Genomic DNA, 18,919 nt, shown 5'->3' on the forward strand with positions numbered 1-18,919 from the left:
CTAGCCTCCTTGCTGCTGCCATCACTAAGTTGGGCCTTGTCGCTGCCCTAACCCTAGCCTCCTTGTCGACATTGCCTAGTCCGCTATCGCTGATTAAAACTCCACAAGCCTATTTCCAATGTTGCTATGTCGTCGTTGCACTTGCCGTCCTTGGTTGAGTCTCCAACTCCACAAGCTTCCTTTGATCAACTTGAAATCTCCTTTTGATATTCTGATCAGTGCATTTTGATGGTGGGTCAGTAAAAAAAGTTCTATATTTTTTTAAAAAAAAAATTGTATTGATCTTGTGATGGATCTGTTGGTGGTAGGGGAGGGAGTGGTGGTGGTTTAATCTTCTCTCTTTTTCGTTTTAGTCATAGATCTGGGGTTTTTGGTTTGGATTTTAATTTTTTGTTCTGGTTTTTTTTTTTTTTTTTTTTTTTTTTGTGTACTTTATCTACCAGTGGATCTCATATTTTTTTTTTTTTTTTGGTGGGTGTGGCTAACACGAGTGTGCAGGGCGGTTTGTGCACCTGACTAGGTCTGTGAGACAGGAGATTACACACACTTGGTAATTTTATAGGGAGAGATACCCTTGGTAGCAGCCCCAAAATGCTGGCTAGGAGACTTGAACCACCAGGAGGTTCTATTTATATGTATTATGGTGTTTCATACCACGTCTTTGCTTTTTTGTTTGAAAGAACCTTTCTTGTAATTCCTTGCAAAGCTCATCTTTGGAGCCTGCTACTAACCTTGATAGGTTCTTGGACTGCACCAAGCCTTTGGTCCCAGTACAGTATTTCTCTTAGGTACATCTCTTATTTTATCTTTCTTCTTTTGTGCTTTTCATTAGTTGTAGTTTTTGGAGCCTGCTACTAACACAAATTTCTGGTTGGTGTTTTTATAAATTTCTACAGCTGTTGCTTTGGTTCCAACAATCTGCTTACCAAATAATTCATCTTTTTTTTAAAAAAATTTATTTTCTGTGATTATCATGATGCTGTAGCTTCTCAGTATTATTTGTGAATTTGGACAGTTTGAGTAGTTTTTATCATTTAGGTTACTGTCACAGAAGTCATTCTTACCTCAGTTTTCTTTTACTCAGATTTTGTTTGGCTTGTTACAATGTTTGTACCTAATACTTTTTATTTCATCTATGTGCAGGTTCCCAATTCTTGGTTGGGAGACCATTGAAATGTTTATCGTTCTTTGGTTTTGATTTCTGGAAATTGTTAACATAGAAATACTGTCGTCTTAATTGCATGGCAGCATTAAGTACAATAAGATCTACATGGATGGGTTACACATTTTAATAGATTATGATGGTATTGTTTTCATTAAAGTAAAATAGCAATTCGGGTGTATTGTACTCTGATTTAGTTGTAATCTCACAAATGAAACTCCATGCTAAGTGAGACAACGAAAATGAGCCCTCATTCAATTCTGATGTCACTAATTGCTGTTTTGATTGTGTCTTTCAATTATTTAAACTCACAACTTACTGAGAATAAACTAAGGAGGTAGGTTCCTGTCTTTGACCATTTATAACACATCTGCTTATGTGCGAATGTAAATGATGTCCTTGAGCAAATTTTTAACCCTTTTTTTTTTTCCCTAATTTTGGGTTGTGGACTTTAGCACTATTCATGGACCAAATTACTTTTATTTATTTATTTATTTATTATTATTATTATTTTTTTAAATTTCTGCAAAAGTAAGGTAAGAATTCTTGTCCGCAATTTAGGAGGCTATGAACATGGAGTTTTCTAATCCTGCAGAGAGAAGATATGTTACTCAGATTAGTGCTTCCCCTCACCCAATTTCTCTCTCGTTCAAACAAATCATTGCAGTTTTTCTTTTTTAGATTTTCAAATTGCAATACTGAATAGTCCCACCCAATTTCTCTCTCTCACACTCTCTTTTCCTCTTGCGATCTCTCTCTTAGTTGTGTCGCATGTGGGTGTGTTTATGGTCGTTTGGCCATGTGTTTGGGTATTGCTATTCTTGTGGGTATGTGGCCATGTATGTATGTAGATGTGAACGAGTGTAATGTGCTCTGTTTGTATGTTTTTGATTTGGGATTTTGGTTTTACTGTTTCGTATTGCGGAGGTATTTGCTCTAAGCCATTATGGTTTTGATTTTTGTCAAATAGCAAGCATTATGGTTTTCAACTTCCTTAACAGCAACCTTTCTGCTTTAATTTTGAAAGACTGGATTACGATTACTCTCTTCTGCATATGCTTTTTTCATTGGAGGATATGGAGTTCAAGATTCTTTGCAACTGATTTATTTTCCTTCATATTCATTATAGGCTGAATTTTTCTGATCATGTCCTTTGTTCATTATAATTTTGGTGAGTTAGTTGTTTAGCACCAACAGTACAATTTCCCATAAAAAAAAAAAAAAGAAAAAGGACTGGATGTTTTTGGTTTTCCACTTCTTTCCTTTTAATTTTTTTTTTTAGGTATTGATTTCCTTTGGTAGTGATGAGCTAGCAACCACTTACAGTTCAATCAAACTAAAGACCCCTCTTTCTCCATTATTTACACTCAGACACGTGCATTGGCTTTCAATTATTTGTGGTCATTTAATTTATTTGACACTATAATTAGTATCAATAATCCTTGATATGATTTTTGGTATTTTGGGCTAACGCAAGACAGGTAAGTCCTCTCTCTCTCTCTCTAATATTTCAAGTTTGAAGTTTCACTATTCATAATTTGGTTCATTTTTGCCTAATCCTGTGCCATTCTCTCTATTTTACGAATATATAATCTTTCTCTTTTTTTGTTTGGTTTAAATCAATCTTTTGGAGTGCTAATGAGTTTATATATATATATATATATATATGTATGTATGTATGGCGTAAAAATTACCTTATATATAGTCGCTTTCTTTTTATCTTTTGGAGTGCTAATTCATTTTTACAAAATTGCTAATGGGAAATCTTGCAGGTGAAGCGTATTTGTGGATTGTGGCTCTCTGTCCATTTATAAGGTGATTATTTTGTTAAGTTTAATTTCTTTCCTTCACTTATATGTTTCATTGGATATGTGTGTGACCATATTTTTCTGATACCTCATTTATGGATATTAATTTTGGTGAAATATCAGCAGTTTAGATGTTTTCATACCTGATTTCTTTGTCATTTCCCTTGCTATCAGAATATTTACTTGCTGATCCCAACTTCTATCCAAGATCTTCTGTACAAGTCTGGCTCTGAAAACTGTTAATGTTAAATGAAGCTAGATAGATTAACTGAAAATGGTATGTACAAACCGAAGCGCCAATTTATCCAAATTATCACGGATAAAGTTACTATCAATTTGGACAAACCCTAACCATGGCAGAACAGGTTTTATCAGATCCCATATCTCTCTCCCCTTTATGTATATTATTATTCCAAGGTGTTTTTTTGTTCTGCATCTAAAATCACCATTTATGTACATTGCAGATGAAGAAGTCGTTCTTGAAGCAGCCCTAGGTTTTCCTCAGGTAAGATATCACAAGCCTTATCCATGCTCCTTTATTTTCTTTGAAAACGTATGATGGTGAAGAGTGAGATATAAAATTTGGATTTGTTTTCTTTTGATTTCTGATATCTTCTTATGTTTGGAGTTTGTGTAATTAATAGGAAAGCTGTTTAGTTACTAGAAAATGGATAAGAAGAAAAGTATTAAATATCTGAATTTTGAAGTATGACTTTTGCGGAGTTGAGGTTTGCTTAGGTTTCCACTTGATCATGAATGCAATTTTCTACTTTATTTCACTGCAAAATTTGGTCATCGTGGTTGCTTCTTTTTATCCTAACCTGTGCTATTGATGGTTTTGGTATGTGGCTCTATTTATAGGCTCCAGAAAGTTAATTTTTGCTATGTTGATAAAACAAAGTTATAAAATTTAGCAACATTATATGTATGTAACTTTATATGTAATTTTGAGCTAAATTGGTTCTATATTTGTTTCCTTGCAGCTATGGCATCATATGTCCTACTTACCTTTTTGTGTATCTCTGGTTTTCTATGGAGAAATGGCAAGATAACTAATGGAGGTTAAATGCTCATATGTTGATTACTTTTTCTTTTTCTATTGCTACTTGTTTAATATTTTCATGGGATTCCCTTTATGAAAGAACAACATGACAGTGCTCTCTTTTGCATGCCCTTTCTACTCATTCCTAATTCAATCTTTCATTGCTCATGGAGTGAAATTTTCCTTCTCAGCTTCAGGTATGCAACATTTGATTTTTTTTTTTGATGAGTAAAAAAAATATTATAAAAAGAAGAAGGGTGTGACCTGAGTATATAGGAAGTATACATCGGGGACAAAGTACAAATTAAGTGCATAAAGTATAAAAGTCCATGAAACCTTGAACAGGTATGAAATATTTGTTTGCATATCATACTTTTATTTTCTGGGTTGAGGTTCTTTATAAGTGTTATCATGTAATATTGGTTTGTTACAGCATGTAGTTGCGTTATAGATGTTCCTTTTTGGGTTCTATTTGGAAGATGAAAACTATTGAGTATTGATATACTCTAATTTTTCGCATCTTGTACAATTCGTTGTGCTATGTGATAAAGACTGGTGAAAATTCATTGTGTTTTGAGATAAAGACTGGTGAAAATGGCATTTTCAAATCTTGTTATAGCCGACATGTTTGTTATGTTGACATTATAGGACTACTTGTGGCCTTTTTTAGCCACAACAATTTAAAGACATATAGGGCACATGACAATCTATGCACCCTGTTTGTAGTGCTATGGCTCTGGAATCTATCTTACTTTCACCGATGGAACTCAAAAATCTGTGACATGTTATGAAATCATATTTTTTCTTATGAATAGTATTCTTCTACTCCCATATTAATTTTTTTTAATAAACATGGGAATGTTTACTTTGAAGATGCTAGATTTTTCATTTTCTTTCTTTCTTTCCCCTTTTTTTTGGGGTATTAGTGTCTTAAAAGTGGGTTTATTGAGATTTAGCAAGTTAAGAGAAGAAAGATTTTCCTGCCACGTTGATTAAGGAATGTAGTTGTTTAAATTTTAGCTTGAAAGAGGTTTTTTTTAAAAAAAAATTTTATTCCTTTTCTTTTGGGTGTTTAAGTTTGAAAATTGTTGCTATGCGTTTTTTTTCTTAACAATTTTCTTTAAATTCAAGTAGACCCTTAATGTTTTAACAAATTTTCACATATAAATATTCTTGAATGCGGAATGAGATTAGACATTTTTTTATTTGCTTGAAACTAACTGCAAAATCAGCTTGTGTATGCTACTTTTAAAATAAGTAAAAACTTATTTTTAGGGATTTTGCTAGAGAGAAGGAAGTTGTGGTTCCAATAGGGGAGGTTGTTGATGTGCATGCCCTGGCTGAAATTTTGGGCTGCAGAGTTGGAACTTTGCCTATGTCGTATCTTGGCATGCCATTGGGGGCTTCACATAATTCCCCTTCAATTTGGAATCCAATCTTGGAAAAAATTTAGCAGAAATTAGCTGGGTGGAAGAAGTTGTACTTGTCTAAAGGGGGTCGTTTGATGTTTCTCAAGAGTACACTATCTAGTCTTCCGACTTACTTTCTTTCGTTATTCATAATTCCTACTCATGTGGCTAATAAAATTGAAAAGTTGCAAAGGGATTTTCTTTGGGGTGATAGCAAGATTCATTTGGTAGGAATAAAGTTTGTGTGCCTATAGCCAATGGAGGCTTAGGGATAAGGAAACTTACTGCCTTTAATAAGGCCTTATTGGGAGAATGGTTGTGGCGGTTTGGGAAGGAAGAGGATCGGTTATGGAGGAGGGTGATAGTTTCAAAATATGGGGAAGATTGGGGGGGATGGACCTCAAAGCTGGGGAGGGGAGTTCATGGGTGTGGTTTGTGGAGAGGTATTCGCATGGGATGGGAGGATTTTAGCAAAAATTGTCAGTTTGTTGTTGGGTTGGGGAATAGAGTGAGGTTTTGGTAAGATGGGTGGTATGGGGATCAACCCTTTCAATTGGCTTTTCCAAGGCTGTATGGTATTGCCATTGATAAGGAGGTTTCTGTTGAAGCTTCTTTGCTAAGGCAGGGGGTGGAGGAGAGAAGAATTTGGGATGTTCGTTTTATTAGAGATTTTAATGATTGGGAGATGGATGAAGGGCTTCTTTTTCTTCGTATATTGGGAGCCAATACTCCTCCTATGGATGTTGGAGACCGGATGAGATGGAAATTGAAGTCTAATGGGGTTTTTGACATCCGGTCGTTTTATAACAAATTAAGGGATTCTCCCTCAACTGTCTTTCCTTGGAAAGCTATTTGGAGAGCAAAGACCCTTAGGCGAGTTTCTTTTTTTGTTTGGTGTGTAGCTTGATAAGATCCTAACGGGAGATAACTTGAGATTAAGGAGATTGGCTTTTGTGGATTTGTGCATTTTGTGTCATCATTGTGGAGAGACAGTTGACTACTTACTTCTTCATTGTAAGATGGCTTATCAATTATGGAGCTTTGTCTTTATAACTTTTGGCTTGTCTTGGGTTATACCTAGCTCAATTCCAAACTTGCTCTTTGGTTGGTGGAATTAGTTGGGGAAGCATTCGTCTCAAATTTGGAACTTAGTCCCGTTGTGCATTCTATGGTGTATTTGGAAGGAACGAAATTGGAGGACTTTTAAAGATTTGGATAGCTTCAGTGATCAGATGCTTGCTTCTTTTAGTAGAACTCTTTTTGATTGGTCTCGGGCGTGGGGACTCAATTTCTCTTTTTGATTTTACTTCTTTTTCGTGATTGGATTTAATTTTATAGGTTTGTTCAATTTAAGTTTATTGGAATTTGCACATTTTATTTTAGCTTCACTTCGTGATTGTGTAAGTTTAGCTCCATTGTCTTATTTCAACATATCCAAATTATGTGTGTTTGCATTTTGTTTCAATTTCTTTTTGTTTTTTATTTTGAGTTTTGAGTTTTATGTGGTAGTCAATGTCCTATTTGGAATGACAGCGTATGGGCATCTTATTACTCAGTGTGGGCTTCTACATCATCTTTTTGGTCTTCTTGAATCTTTGGTGTCCTTAACCTTCAATCTCCCTCTATTTTTTGTTTCTATGTTTCAGCATCAGTCCTGAACAATCAAGCATCCAACCTACTACAATCCAAGACTTCATAATCCTCTCTCTTCTCCGCTAATCGATTAAACAGGTATGATTCGTTGTCCTTCAATAAATATTACTTTGAGTTTGTGCATGGGTTTCTGTCTAATGATATCATTTATGGGTTTCGGTATGAGATTGGGAGATGGAGGGAGAGGAGTAGATTATAAAAGCGGAATCAGTTGTGGTTTTGGTATTTTTTTCTCTCTACAAATTTCTAATGTGATTTTTGATTCATCCTTACAAAATTTCAGGCCTGAATTTGTCCATCACAGCTGCTCAAGGGCATTTGGTCATGGAAACTTCAGGTTTGCTAAATTTTTAACATTAAACACAAGATTCACATTACATTTGATATGTTTATTTGCTCGGAACCATCGTGGTTTTGATTTCTGTCAAATAGCAAGCATTATGATTTTGAACTTCCTTAACAGCAACCTTTGTGCTTTAATTTTAAAAGATTGGATCATGATTACTCTGTTCTGCACATGCTTGTTTCATTGGTGGATATGGAGTTCAGGATCTTTGTAAGTGATTTAATTTCTTTCATATTCATTGTAGGGTGAAGTTTTCTGATCATGCACTTTGTTTTATACATTTTTTGCGTGTTGTTAGTTTTCAGGCACCAACAGTACGATGTCCCATAGAAAAAAATGGGACTGGGTGTTTTTGGTTTTCCACTTCAAGATGTAGTGTTTTGTATAATTGGAAAAGAAGTGTTGACAAAACAATAAATGTGTGTGAGCATCAAGTAATTCCTATGAACTTTCAAAATCAAAGGGAAACTTATTAATTTAATTAAGAGGACTTGGTGGTATTATTATGCTGTAAATTTGACGTTGCATACAAAATCTCATGAGGCAAAATTCTATCAAGCATGGCCAAATTTTTAACTTTTACTATTTTAAAAAACAAACCCCCACACGCACATATGTATAAGGAACGGCCTTACAGACCTTGCCACTGCCAAACAAGTCTCTCTGAAAGTATTACTGGTTATGTTTTTAAATTTTGTTTTATAAACTTACCTGTTCGGTATGGTATTTCAATTAACTTGATTTAGATTTAGGGTTACATTTGGTTGTTTTTGCCTATGAATGATTAGCAGAAATTGATGGGGTTTTGATAATTTCAATTATTGGGTGCATTGCTCTCACATTTGTATTTCAATAATTCAATCAAAACTCCTTTTCCTAACCGTATCCTTTTGCGAGAATATAACCAAGTGTGCTATTCATAAATCACCGTTTGTTGACTCTCTCTCTCTCTCTCTCTCTTTAGGTTAAGGTATTCTCTCTACAAATTACTAATTTGATTTTTTATTCATCCCTACAAAATTTCAGGCCTGAATTCGTACATCACAGCTGCTTAAGGGCATTGGGACAGGGAAACTTCGGGTTTGCTCAATTTTTAGCCTTAAACACAAGATTCACAACCCATTTGATATGTTTATTTGCTCGGAACCATCATGGTTTTGATTTCTATCAAATAGCAAGTGTAATGGTTTTCGACTTCCTTAACAGCAAAACCTTTGTGCTTTAATTTTGAAAGACTGGATCATGATTACTCTGTTCTGCACATGCTTGTTTCCTTGGTGGATATGGAGTTCAAGATTCTTTGTAAGTGATTTAATTTCTATCATGTTCATTATAGGCTGAAATTTTCTGATCATGCGCTTTGTTTTATATAATTTTTGCATGTTGTTAGTTTTCAGGAACCAACAGTACAATGTCCCATAAAAAAATGGGACCGGAAATTTTTGGTTTCCCACTTCAAGAGGTAGAGTTTTGTATAATTGGAAAAGAAGTGTTGACAACTTTTTGTAAAGAAATAAAAATCTTCCTTCAATAGTACAAATCTTCCTGGCCAAAAAAAAGTTGTGTGAGCATCAAGTAATGGCTATGAATTTTCAAAATCAAAGAGAAACTTACTAGTTTAATTAAGAGGACTTGGTGGTATTATTATGCTGAAAACTTGACATGGCATACAAAATCTCATGGGCAAAATTCTATCAAGCATGGCCAAATTTTCAATTTTTACTATTTTAGAAAACAAGCCCACACGCACACACACAAGCATGGCCTTACAGACTTTGTCACTGCCAGACAAGTCTTCTTCTGAAAACATTACCAGTAAAGTTTTTAAATTTTGTTTTATAAACTTACAGGTTAGATATAGTATTTCAATTAACTTGATTTAGGTTTAGGGTTATGTTTGGTTGTTTTTTCTTATGAATGATTAGCAGAAATTGATGGGGTTTTGATAATTTCAATTATTGGGCGCATTGCTCTCACATTTGTATTTCAATAATTCAATCAAAACTCCATTTCCTATCCGTATCCTTTTGCGAGAATATAACCAAGTGTGCTATTCATAAATCACCATTTGTTGTTTCTCTCTCTCTCTCTCTCTTTAAGTTAAAGATTTTTTTCATTTGTGGTTGAGATTTTCTTTCCTAATCTTCTTCTTCTGTTCTGTTTAGAATTGGTTTTCTTTTGAGTATTTGGTTTAGTCTCCATATTTATATTGACAAATGTTTTTGTGTGATTGCATAATCTGGTGGATCCTTCTCCATTGCCAACATTTATGTTGAAGCAGTGTAAGAAATCAAAAGCAGAAATTATGTGGAGGTATTCCTTTGATATTGTATATGGAAGATGGAGCGCATCAATTTTTGGGTTGAAATTCCTACATATTGTTGGATACTGTATATGGCAGATGAAGTGCATCTATTTTTGGTGAAAAATCAATGCTGGAGCCAGTGTCTTTAGATAGTATAGCAAGTTGGAGAAAAGAAATCAAATTGCTTTTATTCGTAAAATATCTTTTTCTCTTGCAACCTGTGTTTTTTTTTTTATTATTTTAATTTCCCCTCGAATGTTTTTTTCCTTTCACGATTTTATCTGTAAAATATCTTTTTCTCTCACAACCTATGTTTTTTTGTTTATGTTAATTTCCCATCAAATGTTTTTTTCCTTCCACGGTATTATCTGCAATTCAGGAGGCTATGAACATGGAGTTTTCTAATCCTGCAGAGAGAAGATATGTTACTCAACTAGCAATGAAGTTCCACCATATATGGGGTAAGCTACCCTCCATTTGACTGTTTACACTATGCACATTTGACATTAAAACTTACGCTTTCAAAATTGTTATTAGGATTTAAGTTCAATCCAGGTTGAGATTATGAGAGAATCGGGAAATGTGGATTTCTCTGAATATTTTTGTGCTAGAAAAAGTATAGTTGAGTTTAAAAGACTTGACAATCAATTGAGTCACTTAATTGTCAGACATTAGTAATACTTAAAAACCTTGGTTGAAGATGAATTTCTTCTCCCATGCTGTGCTAGAGATTATCTCTCTTTTATATTGTCCATCATATTTTGAATTTCTTAATTGTATTGATGCCAACCGTCTAATGATACGAATTCATTTTATATCAATTCCTTGTAGAATGCTTATTAATTTCATTTGGAAGGATTTGAAAATTTAAATTCTCGTGATTTGTTAACTGTTGCCGATTTGAAATTAATAAAAAAGAAAATGACATTGTGGTTAGAATGACTTATGTTCATTTCAGTTTGCCAACTACCTTTAGTAACAAATTTGATTTCTTTGTGTAGTCGATGTTTGCCCAATGTAAAGATCCTTAGAGTGGTGTTCATATCAGGAATTTGACATTGTTTTTGTCCTGTTGGTTTGCTAGACTTCATATATAGATATAAATTTTGATCAGTATCAGCATTTTATATGTTTTCATACTTGATTTCTGTGTCATTTCCCTTGCTAACAGAATATTTACTTGCTAATCCCAACTCCAATCCAAGATCTTCTTTACAAGCCTGGCTCTGAAAATTGTTAATGTTAAATGAAGTTAGATAGATTACCTGAAAATAGTTTGTACAGACCAAAGCGTCAATTTATACAAATTACCATGGATAAAGTCCTATCAATCTGTGCAAACCCTTACCATGGCAGAATAGGTTTCATCAGATCTCATATCTCTCTCTCCTTTATGTATATTATGATTCCAAGGCTTTTTTGTTCTGCTTCTAAAATTGCCGTTTATGTTCATTGCAGATGGAGAAGGCGAACATGCAGTCCAATGTTTTCCTCAGGTAAGATCTCACGCTATGTCCCAGCTCCTTTATTTTCTTTGAAAATGTGTGATTTTGTAGAGTGAGATTTAAGATTTGGATTTGTTTCTTTTGATTTATCATGTTTCCTTATGTAAACAGTTGGAGTTTGTGTAATTAGCAGGAAAGCTGTTTAGTTACTTGAAAGTGGTTAAGAGGAAAAGTATTAAAGATCTGAATTTCGAACTTTTTAGATTTTAAAGCATGAATTTTTTGGAGTTGAGGTTTGCTTGTTTTCCACTATCTCATAAATGCGCTTTTCTACTTTATTTTACTACTAAATTTGGTCATCTTGGTTGCTTCCTTTGTTCCAAACCTGTGCTATAATTTGGTTGGTGGTTTTGGTATGTGGCCCTATTTATAGGTTCCAGAAGTTAATGTTTGCTATGTTAATAAAACACCGTTTTGAAATTTAGTAATTTTGTTGTTAATTGCTTGTTTAGAGATGTAATTGTTTTTCACTCTTTAGGATTTTTTGTTTGTTCTGGTTTTGTGTTGAGTTTTAATTTTGTTGTTGTTTGCTTCTGTTATGTTTTATTAAGGTTTTGCTCTCAGGAAGTTTTGTTGGGTAAGTGTCTGACCTATGTTTATATTAAACATGTTGGTGAGATCTTGATTATTTACATTTAAAAAGTTTTGTTGGGTATGTTTTTGACTTGTGTTTATATCAAACATGTTTTGGTATATTTGGCCCTTGGAGGAAAGTCACAATGACATCTAAAGCTCTAACGCTGAAAACAATGTATGGACTCATAGAGTTTAACACATAGATTGCTCTAGTTGAATTCTGGCTTGCCTTAAGAATTTGGGGTTGCAAATCAATTTTTTCATCTGTGTTGTCTATCAAAATTTTAATTTATTCATCATATTGCTCTCCCTTATAAATTAAATTAATTCTGATCTCTATATTTATTCTCTCTTTGGTCTAAACAAACAAAAAAAAAAAAAAAAACTTTTCTCTATTGCTCTCTTTTCTCTATTCTCTCTCTTAGGGTTAGGGTTTTTCATTTGATTCTCATCATTTTTTTTTTGTGTGTTTTTCTTCCATTCATTGCCAAGCCCAAGAAATGAAGGCGAGTCGGGTGAGTCAACTTCACTTTTCTGTGATTTTTTTGTTTTGTTTTCGGAAGCAATTTTTTTCACATTTTTAATGCTGTTTCCTTCGTGTTTGTTCATGTGGGTCTACTTCAAATTCTGGAATCGAGGCCCAATGATTGCATTAAGGTTTACTTGGGTATGAGTATTAATTTAGTTTTTGAGTATTATTTATTTATATTAAAATTTTTGTTGGTTTATGTTGATCTTAATTTTTTTTTTTTTTTTTAGGTTCATTTTTGGTTGATTGTTATGTTCCGCTTGTATGCCTTAGTAGTTAATACAAGTGAGAAAATATTTGGCTAGTGAGAAAACGTGGGAAAATTTTAATGTTTGGGTTCTCTATTTCCCTGTTTGGCTGGTGAGAAAATGTGGGATAATTTTAAATTTGGCAAGATATTAGAAAATAGAAATAAAAATGTTAAATGAAATACTGTAACTTACCCTTTTAACTTGCGTTGTCAATGGAGGTCTGTGACTCATTCCCTTTTCCCCCATTATTTTACTCTTTGCACTACTGGTGCTCCATCAAACATGAACATGCGCTACACACAGGCACACATGAAGACACAATTCTATCATTCCTGTGAAAAAAAAATTTCATGACTATTACATATGCAGAAAAACATGGAAATTTTTTTTTTTCATGACTGATGCATACGCAGAAAAACTTGAAAATTTTAAAGAACTTATAATTTGTATGATTAGATATATCAAATACTTGGTATAAAAACAAGGATGTAAGTAATGAACCCTTAATCCCATATCCCTGAACCACTCTCTGTGCTTTGTATTCTGTGATGGGTATGTTTGATTTTATGGGCACTACTTTGTGTTGTAACTGCATATTTGTGCTCAATGTAAATTAGTTGTAGAGTTCAAGGAGAAAATTAGGAATAATAATATCTGAAAACTCTATTTCCTACATATGATTAGTTGGATATTTGTAATATTATTGGTTCTCAGCGTTTCATGCTTTAGATAACCTCATAATGGTCCCTTTTTCTCTCATGTTTTTGCTTTTTGTAATGTAAAATTTCACTTTATAAAGAATAAATAATAAGTGCATATATCTCTCAAGTTAGAATTGATGATCATAATATTGAATGATAATACAAAAATGAAATGGTGTGTTTTCAGTTTTCCTGTAATCTATAAAAATGAAATTAACCATAAATTATGGCAATAACTCCTATATTTTTAGATGGCCATGCTTGTGGTAAATCTGGTAACAGATTCAGTTACTTATGTGAGAGAACATTGAAGTATTCAACTTAAATGGGTTAGTTACTCCATTTATCACTCGTGAAATTCTAACTAAACAGATGCATGCACTTATCATTTCTCTATTCTTTATAGAGTAAAATTTTGCATTACAAAAAGCAAAAACATGAGAAAGAAAAAGGGATCATTATGAGATTATCTAAAGCATGAAACACTCAGAACCAACAATATTACAAATATCCAACTAATCATATGTTGGAAATAGAGTTTTCAAATGTAATTATTTCATAATTCTCTCTCTGAACTCAACAAGTAATTTACATTGAACAAAAATATGCAGTTACAAAGTAGTGCCCATAGAATCAAACATACACATCACAGTAATACAAAGCATGAGAGAGCTTCAGGAATATGATTAAGGGTTCATTACTTGCATCCTTGTTTTTCTACCAAGTATTTGATATATCTAATAATACAAATTATAAGTTCTTTAAAATTTCCAAGATTTTGTGTGTATGCAATAGCCATGAAAGAAAAAAAAAAAAATCCAAGTTTTTCTGCATATGTAATAGTCATGAAAAAAATTAATTTCACAGGAATGATAGAATTGTCTTCATGTGTGCGTGTTCGTGTTTGATGCAGCACTAGTAGTGCAAAGAGTAAAATAATGGGGGAAAAGGGCATTAAATGAAATACTGTAACTTACCCTCCTAACTTGCCTTGTCAATGGAGTCACAAAACTCCATTGACAAGGCAAGTTAGGAGGGTAAGTTACAGTATTTCATTTAACATTATATTTCTATTTTCTANTTGACCAGTTTCATCTTCTCACCACCACATATTTATGTTTATCTTTTTTTCTGGCCTCTAAAGCTAATAACAACCCCGTAATTTGCTCTTCAAAACCCTCCAAAGACGTGCCCACAGATTTCTTAAAGGCTTAATCCTATTGGTTACCCACTGTGTAAGCTGAGAGTTATCAACACTCTCCTTGCACCCAATCTCCTTTACCGGACTAGACATTAACTCCAAAGGACCTTCAGTGGCCAAAGGTACCACTATTAATGGCTCACCACCTCTCTCCCAAGACATCAACCTTCCATCAAATTCCCCCATATTTCTTGATTCAGGCACCACATACAAAGACTCCACTAACCCCTCACCCTCCTCTACCCAACTAGTCCTCTGCCCTTCAATAGCAAGAGCATCACTACCTGGTACACACTCTTCCTCTATACTTGAGCAGACCGACATGCTATCTGGAGAGCGATAGAGTGACAGTGGAAGCACTAACTGCCGCCCATCTCGCAATTGCAACATCCAGTCTTTAGAGTTACCCCAAGACTTATCCAAGTCTCCAACCAACTCCCTAATAGTGGGGCCAGGTAAATGCACTCCCTCAAGATCAGAATTATTAATAATAGTGGCCGGACCTTCCAACCCCACAAAATCCACATCCCCCCTTCCGTTGTCACCTGAGATGACAAATTCTGCCCCACTGGCTTGACTGACAAGGTGGAGCTCTGATTCTGACTACTCAGACCACCTAACCCATCGGTACCCGTCGCATCCAACCCCATATGAATGTCACCATGGCCGAGGACACCACCGGCAGCAAACTAGGCCCAATCGGAGCTCCGGCAGCCGATACCAGCTCGTGTGAAGCATGGGTCACTGCAGCGAGTTGAGTCGACATGTTGGAAGGCTGAGTGATGCGACTCGGACTGTGCCCACCCTCGCCTGCCACTTCCGACGCTGCTAAGGAGGAGCTCGTGGCCAAAGATACCATCGACGACATCACCGGCTCCAGTAAAGACTCCTGCGAGATAGCCAAACTCTCGCTTTTCTTCAAAACAGACTTACCTGAGCTCGGGATGGGAAGACAACTCAGATCAGAATGTTCCAGAACAGTTTGGCCACTTAAGGAGCTCTCGCCAGCCTCAAAGGAAGATGGGCTTGACAGACCCAGGCCCAACACCGAATTATTATTACCCAACTGAGAACCTTGGGCCTTCTGATTTGATGGGGCCAACCCAAATTTAGAAGTCTGAACCTTAGTACTCCCTATTGGAACCCATCTGCCAGCCTGCTTACCTCTCTTAAAGCCATCCCAAGATACCCGCCTCTTTCCAAACTCATTCACCTCCACAATCAACCCACTCCCTAACCACCGTGATCTCCTAAAATCAAGCTCCTTTCCAAACTCAACAACTTTTGAATTTGAATTGAACTTGAAAGGAATACTGGTATTATTTCCTTCCGGGATTTCTGCCTCAATAATACTCTTACCATTAATAGCACCTTCACCAACCTCATCATCACCCTTGGCTGCCGGAAGAAAACTTCCGGCCTGTGTGTCACTATCTCTCGGAAGCTCCATTTTCTTTTCCACGACACCATCCTTGGCCTTTTCCTTAATGAAGAGCTGTTGAGCCAGCTTCGACCTTGCCTGCAATGGAGCCTTGACAGCTTCCACAAAGGACTTGGCAGCATGAAACTTTGGTATCTGCTTAGACTTATACGGTACAAACTTCGGGCCACCCAACGCATATTGTGAAGGTTCCAATCTTCTTCTTAATTCAATCCCAAAAGTTTTCCATCCTTGTTGAAACTTTCCGGCAGGGATAATGATAGTTCTCCGCAACCCGCCTACCTTAAGTTCTGTCACTGATAAATACTGCCCAAACGAATTGGACCCCTGTTGCAGCGTGTAGGCAGTACCGCCTTCCCTGAACGTGAGGAAATGCTTCGGATTAACCCCAACCACCATGTGTTCCAGACTCCTCATTAACCAACATGCTGCACTCTTACCCATAAAAACCGATTGCATATAGTATTTTCCCCGTTCAAAAATCCTCAGGGAGAAAAAATTCCCACCTTCCTCAACCACCAACTGAAACAGCTTAGATTCAATAAAAAAACTTCTAACACCACCCATACTGATCCAAAAAACTAAGCTAACACAAGATTTCTGACTAATTTGAGGTGGCCGGGCCTCCAGAGAGAGAGAGCATTTTGGATGAATATATGTCTCAACAAAAAAGCAGTTTGGATTTCTACAATCTACAAACCATAAGCATGAGTTGCAGTGGCTCTGAAAATTGTTAATGTTAAATGAAGTTAGATAGATGACCTGAAAATAGTTTGTACAGATCAAAGCACCAATTTATACAAATTACCATGGATAAAGTTCTATCAATCTGTGCAAACCCTTACCATGGCAGAATAGGTTTCATCAGATCTCATATCTCTCTCTCCTTTATGTATATTATGATTCCAAGGCTTTTTTGTTCTGCTTCTAAAATTGCCGTTTATGTTCATTGCAGATGGAGAAGGCGTTCTTGATGCAGTCCAATGTTTTCCTCAGGTAAGATATCATGCTATGTCCCAGCTCCTTTATTTTCTTTGAAAATGTGTGATGTCGTAGAGTGAGATTTAAGATTTGGATTTGTTTCTTTTGATTTATCATGTTTCCTTATGTAAACAGTTGTAGTTTGTGTAATTAGCAGGAAAGCTGTTTAGTTACTTGAAAGTGGTTAAGAGGAAAAGTATTAAAGATCTGAATTTCGAACTTTTTAGATTTTAAAGCATGATTTTTTTGGAGTAGAGGTTTGCTTGGTTTCCACTATCTCATAAATGCGTTTTCTACTTTATTTTACTACTAAATTTGGTCATCTTGGTTGCTTCCTTTGTTCCAAACCTGTGCTATAATTTGGTTGGTGGTTTTGGTATGTAGCCCTATTTATAGGTTCCAGAAGTTAATGTTTGCTATGTTGATAAAACACCGTTTTGAAATTTAGTAATTTTGTTGTTAATTGCTTGTTTAGAGATGTAATTGTTTTTCACTCTTTAGGATTTTTTGTTTGTTCTGGTTTTGTGTTGAGTTTTAATTTTGTTGTTGTTTGCTTCTGTTATGTTTTGTTAAGGTTTTGCTCTCAGGAAGTTTTGTTGGGTAAGTGTCTGACCTATGTTTATATTAAACATGTTGATGAGATCTTGATTATTTACATTTAAAAAGTTTTGTTGGGTATGTTTTTGACTTGTGTTTATATCAAACATGTTGGTGAGATTCTGCTTGTTTACATTTAAGTAACATTATTTTTGGTATATTTGGCCCTTAGAGGAAAGTCACAATGACATCTAAAGCTCTAAAGCTGAAAAGAATGTATGGACTCATAGAGTTTAACACATAGATTGCTCTAGTTGAATTCTGGCTTGCCCTAAGAATTTGGGGTTGCAAATCAATATTTTCATCTGTGTTGTCTATCAATATTTTAATTTATTCATCATATTGCTCTCCCTTATAAATTAAATTAATTCTGCTCTTTATATTTATTCTCTCTTCGGTCTAAACAAACAAACAAACAAAAAAAAAAAAAAAAAAAACTTTTCTCTATTCTCTCTGTTAGGGTTAGGGTTTTTCATTTGTTTTTTTTTTTTTTTTTTTTTTTTTTGTGTTTTTGCTTCCATTCATTGCCAAGCCCAAGAAATGAAGGCGAGTCGGGTGAGTCAACTTCACTTTTCCGTGATTTTTTTGTTTTGTTTTCGGAAGCAATTTTTTTTCACATTTTTAATGCTGTTTCCTTCGTGTTTGTTCATGTGGGTCTGCTTCAAATTCTGGAATCGAGGCCAATGATTGCATTAAGGTTTACCTGGGTATGAGTATTAATTTAGTTTTTGAGTATTATTTATTTATATTAAAATTTTTGTTGGTTTATGTTGATCTTAATTTTTTTTTTTTAGGTTTATTTTTGGTTGATTGTTATGTTCTGCTTGTATGCCTTAGTAGTTTGGCTAGTGAGAAAACGTGGGAAAATTTTAATGTTTGGGTTCTCTATTTCCCTGTTTGGCTGGTGAGAAAATGTGGGATAATTTTAAATTTGGCAAGATATTAGAAAATAGAAATAAAAATGTTGAATGAAATACTGTAACTTACCCTTTTAACTTGCCTTGTCAATGGAGTTTTGTGACTCATTCCCTTTTCCCCATTATTTTACTCTTTGCACTACTAGTGCTCCATCAAACATGAACACGCACTACACATAGGCACACATGAAGACACAATTCTATCATTCCTGTGAAAAACTTGGAAATTTTTTTTTCATGACTGATGCATACGCAGAAAAACTTGGAAATTTTAAAGAACTTATAATTTGTATGATTAGATATATCAAATACTTGGTATAAAAACAAGGATATAAGTAATGAACCCTTAATCCCATATCCCTGAACCACTCTCTGTGCTTTGTATTCTGTGATGGGTATGTTTGATTTTATGGGCACTACTTTGTGTTGTAACTGCATATTTGTGCTCAAAGAGAAAATTATGAATAATAACATCTGAAAACTCTATTTCCTACA

The 18,919-nt window shown here is 34.8% G+C and overlaps 1 long non-coding RNA gene across 7 annotated transcripts; it reads left to right on the top strand.

Moving 5' to 3' along the window:
- Positions 1–485: 485 nt before the first annotated feature.
- Positions 486–17,542, top strand: LOC112004982 (uncharacterized). 7 transcript variants are annotated; one of them, XR_010629330.1, is made up of 9 exons: positions 486–622; positions 740–788; positions 2,935–2,977; positions 3,145–3,335; positions 3,435–3,475; positions 3,954–7,152; positions 7,358–7,411; positions 8,447–8,882; positions 9,702–10,292. It is a non-coding gene; the product is annotated as an uncharacterized LOC112004982 (long non-coding RNA). The 7 variants fall into 7 exon arrangements; XR_010629332.1 differs by adding an exon at positions 16,885–17,542 and having other exon boundaries at positions 486–2,977; positions 9,702–10,186; XR_010629331.1 differs by adding an exon at positions 11,184–12,164 and having other exon boundaries at positions 486–2,977; positions 9,702–10,186.
- The last annotated feature ends 1,377 nt before the right edge of the window (positions 17,543–18,919 follow it).

This window comes from Quercus suber, unplaced genomic scaffold (assembly GCF_002906115.3).
Source record: "Quercus suber isolate HL8 unplaced genomic scaffold, Cork oak 2.0 scaffold_91, whole genome shotgun sequence".
NCBI classification, from domain to species: domain Eukaryota; kingdom Viridiplantae; phylum Streptophyta; class Magnoliopsida; order Fagales; family Fagaceae; genus Quercus; species Quercus suber.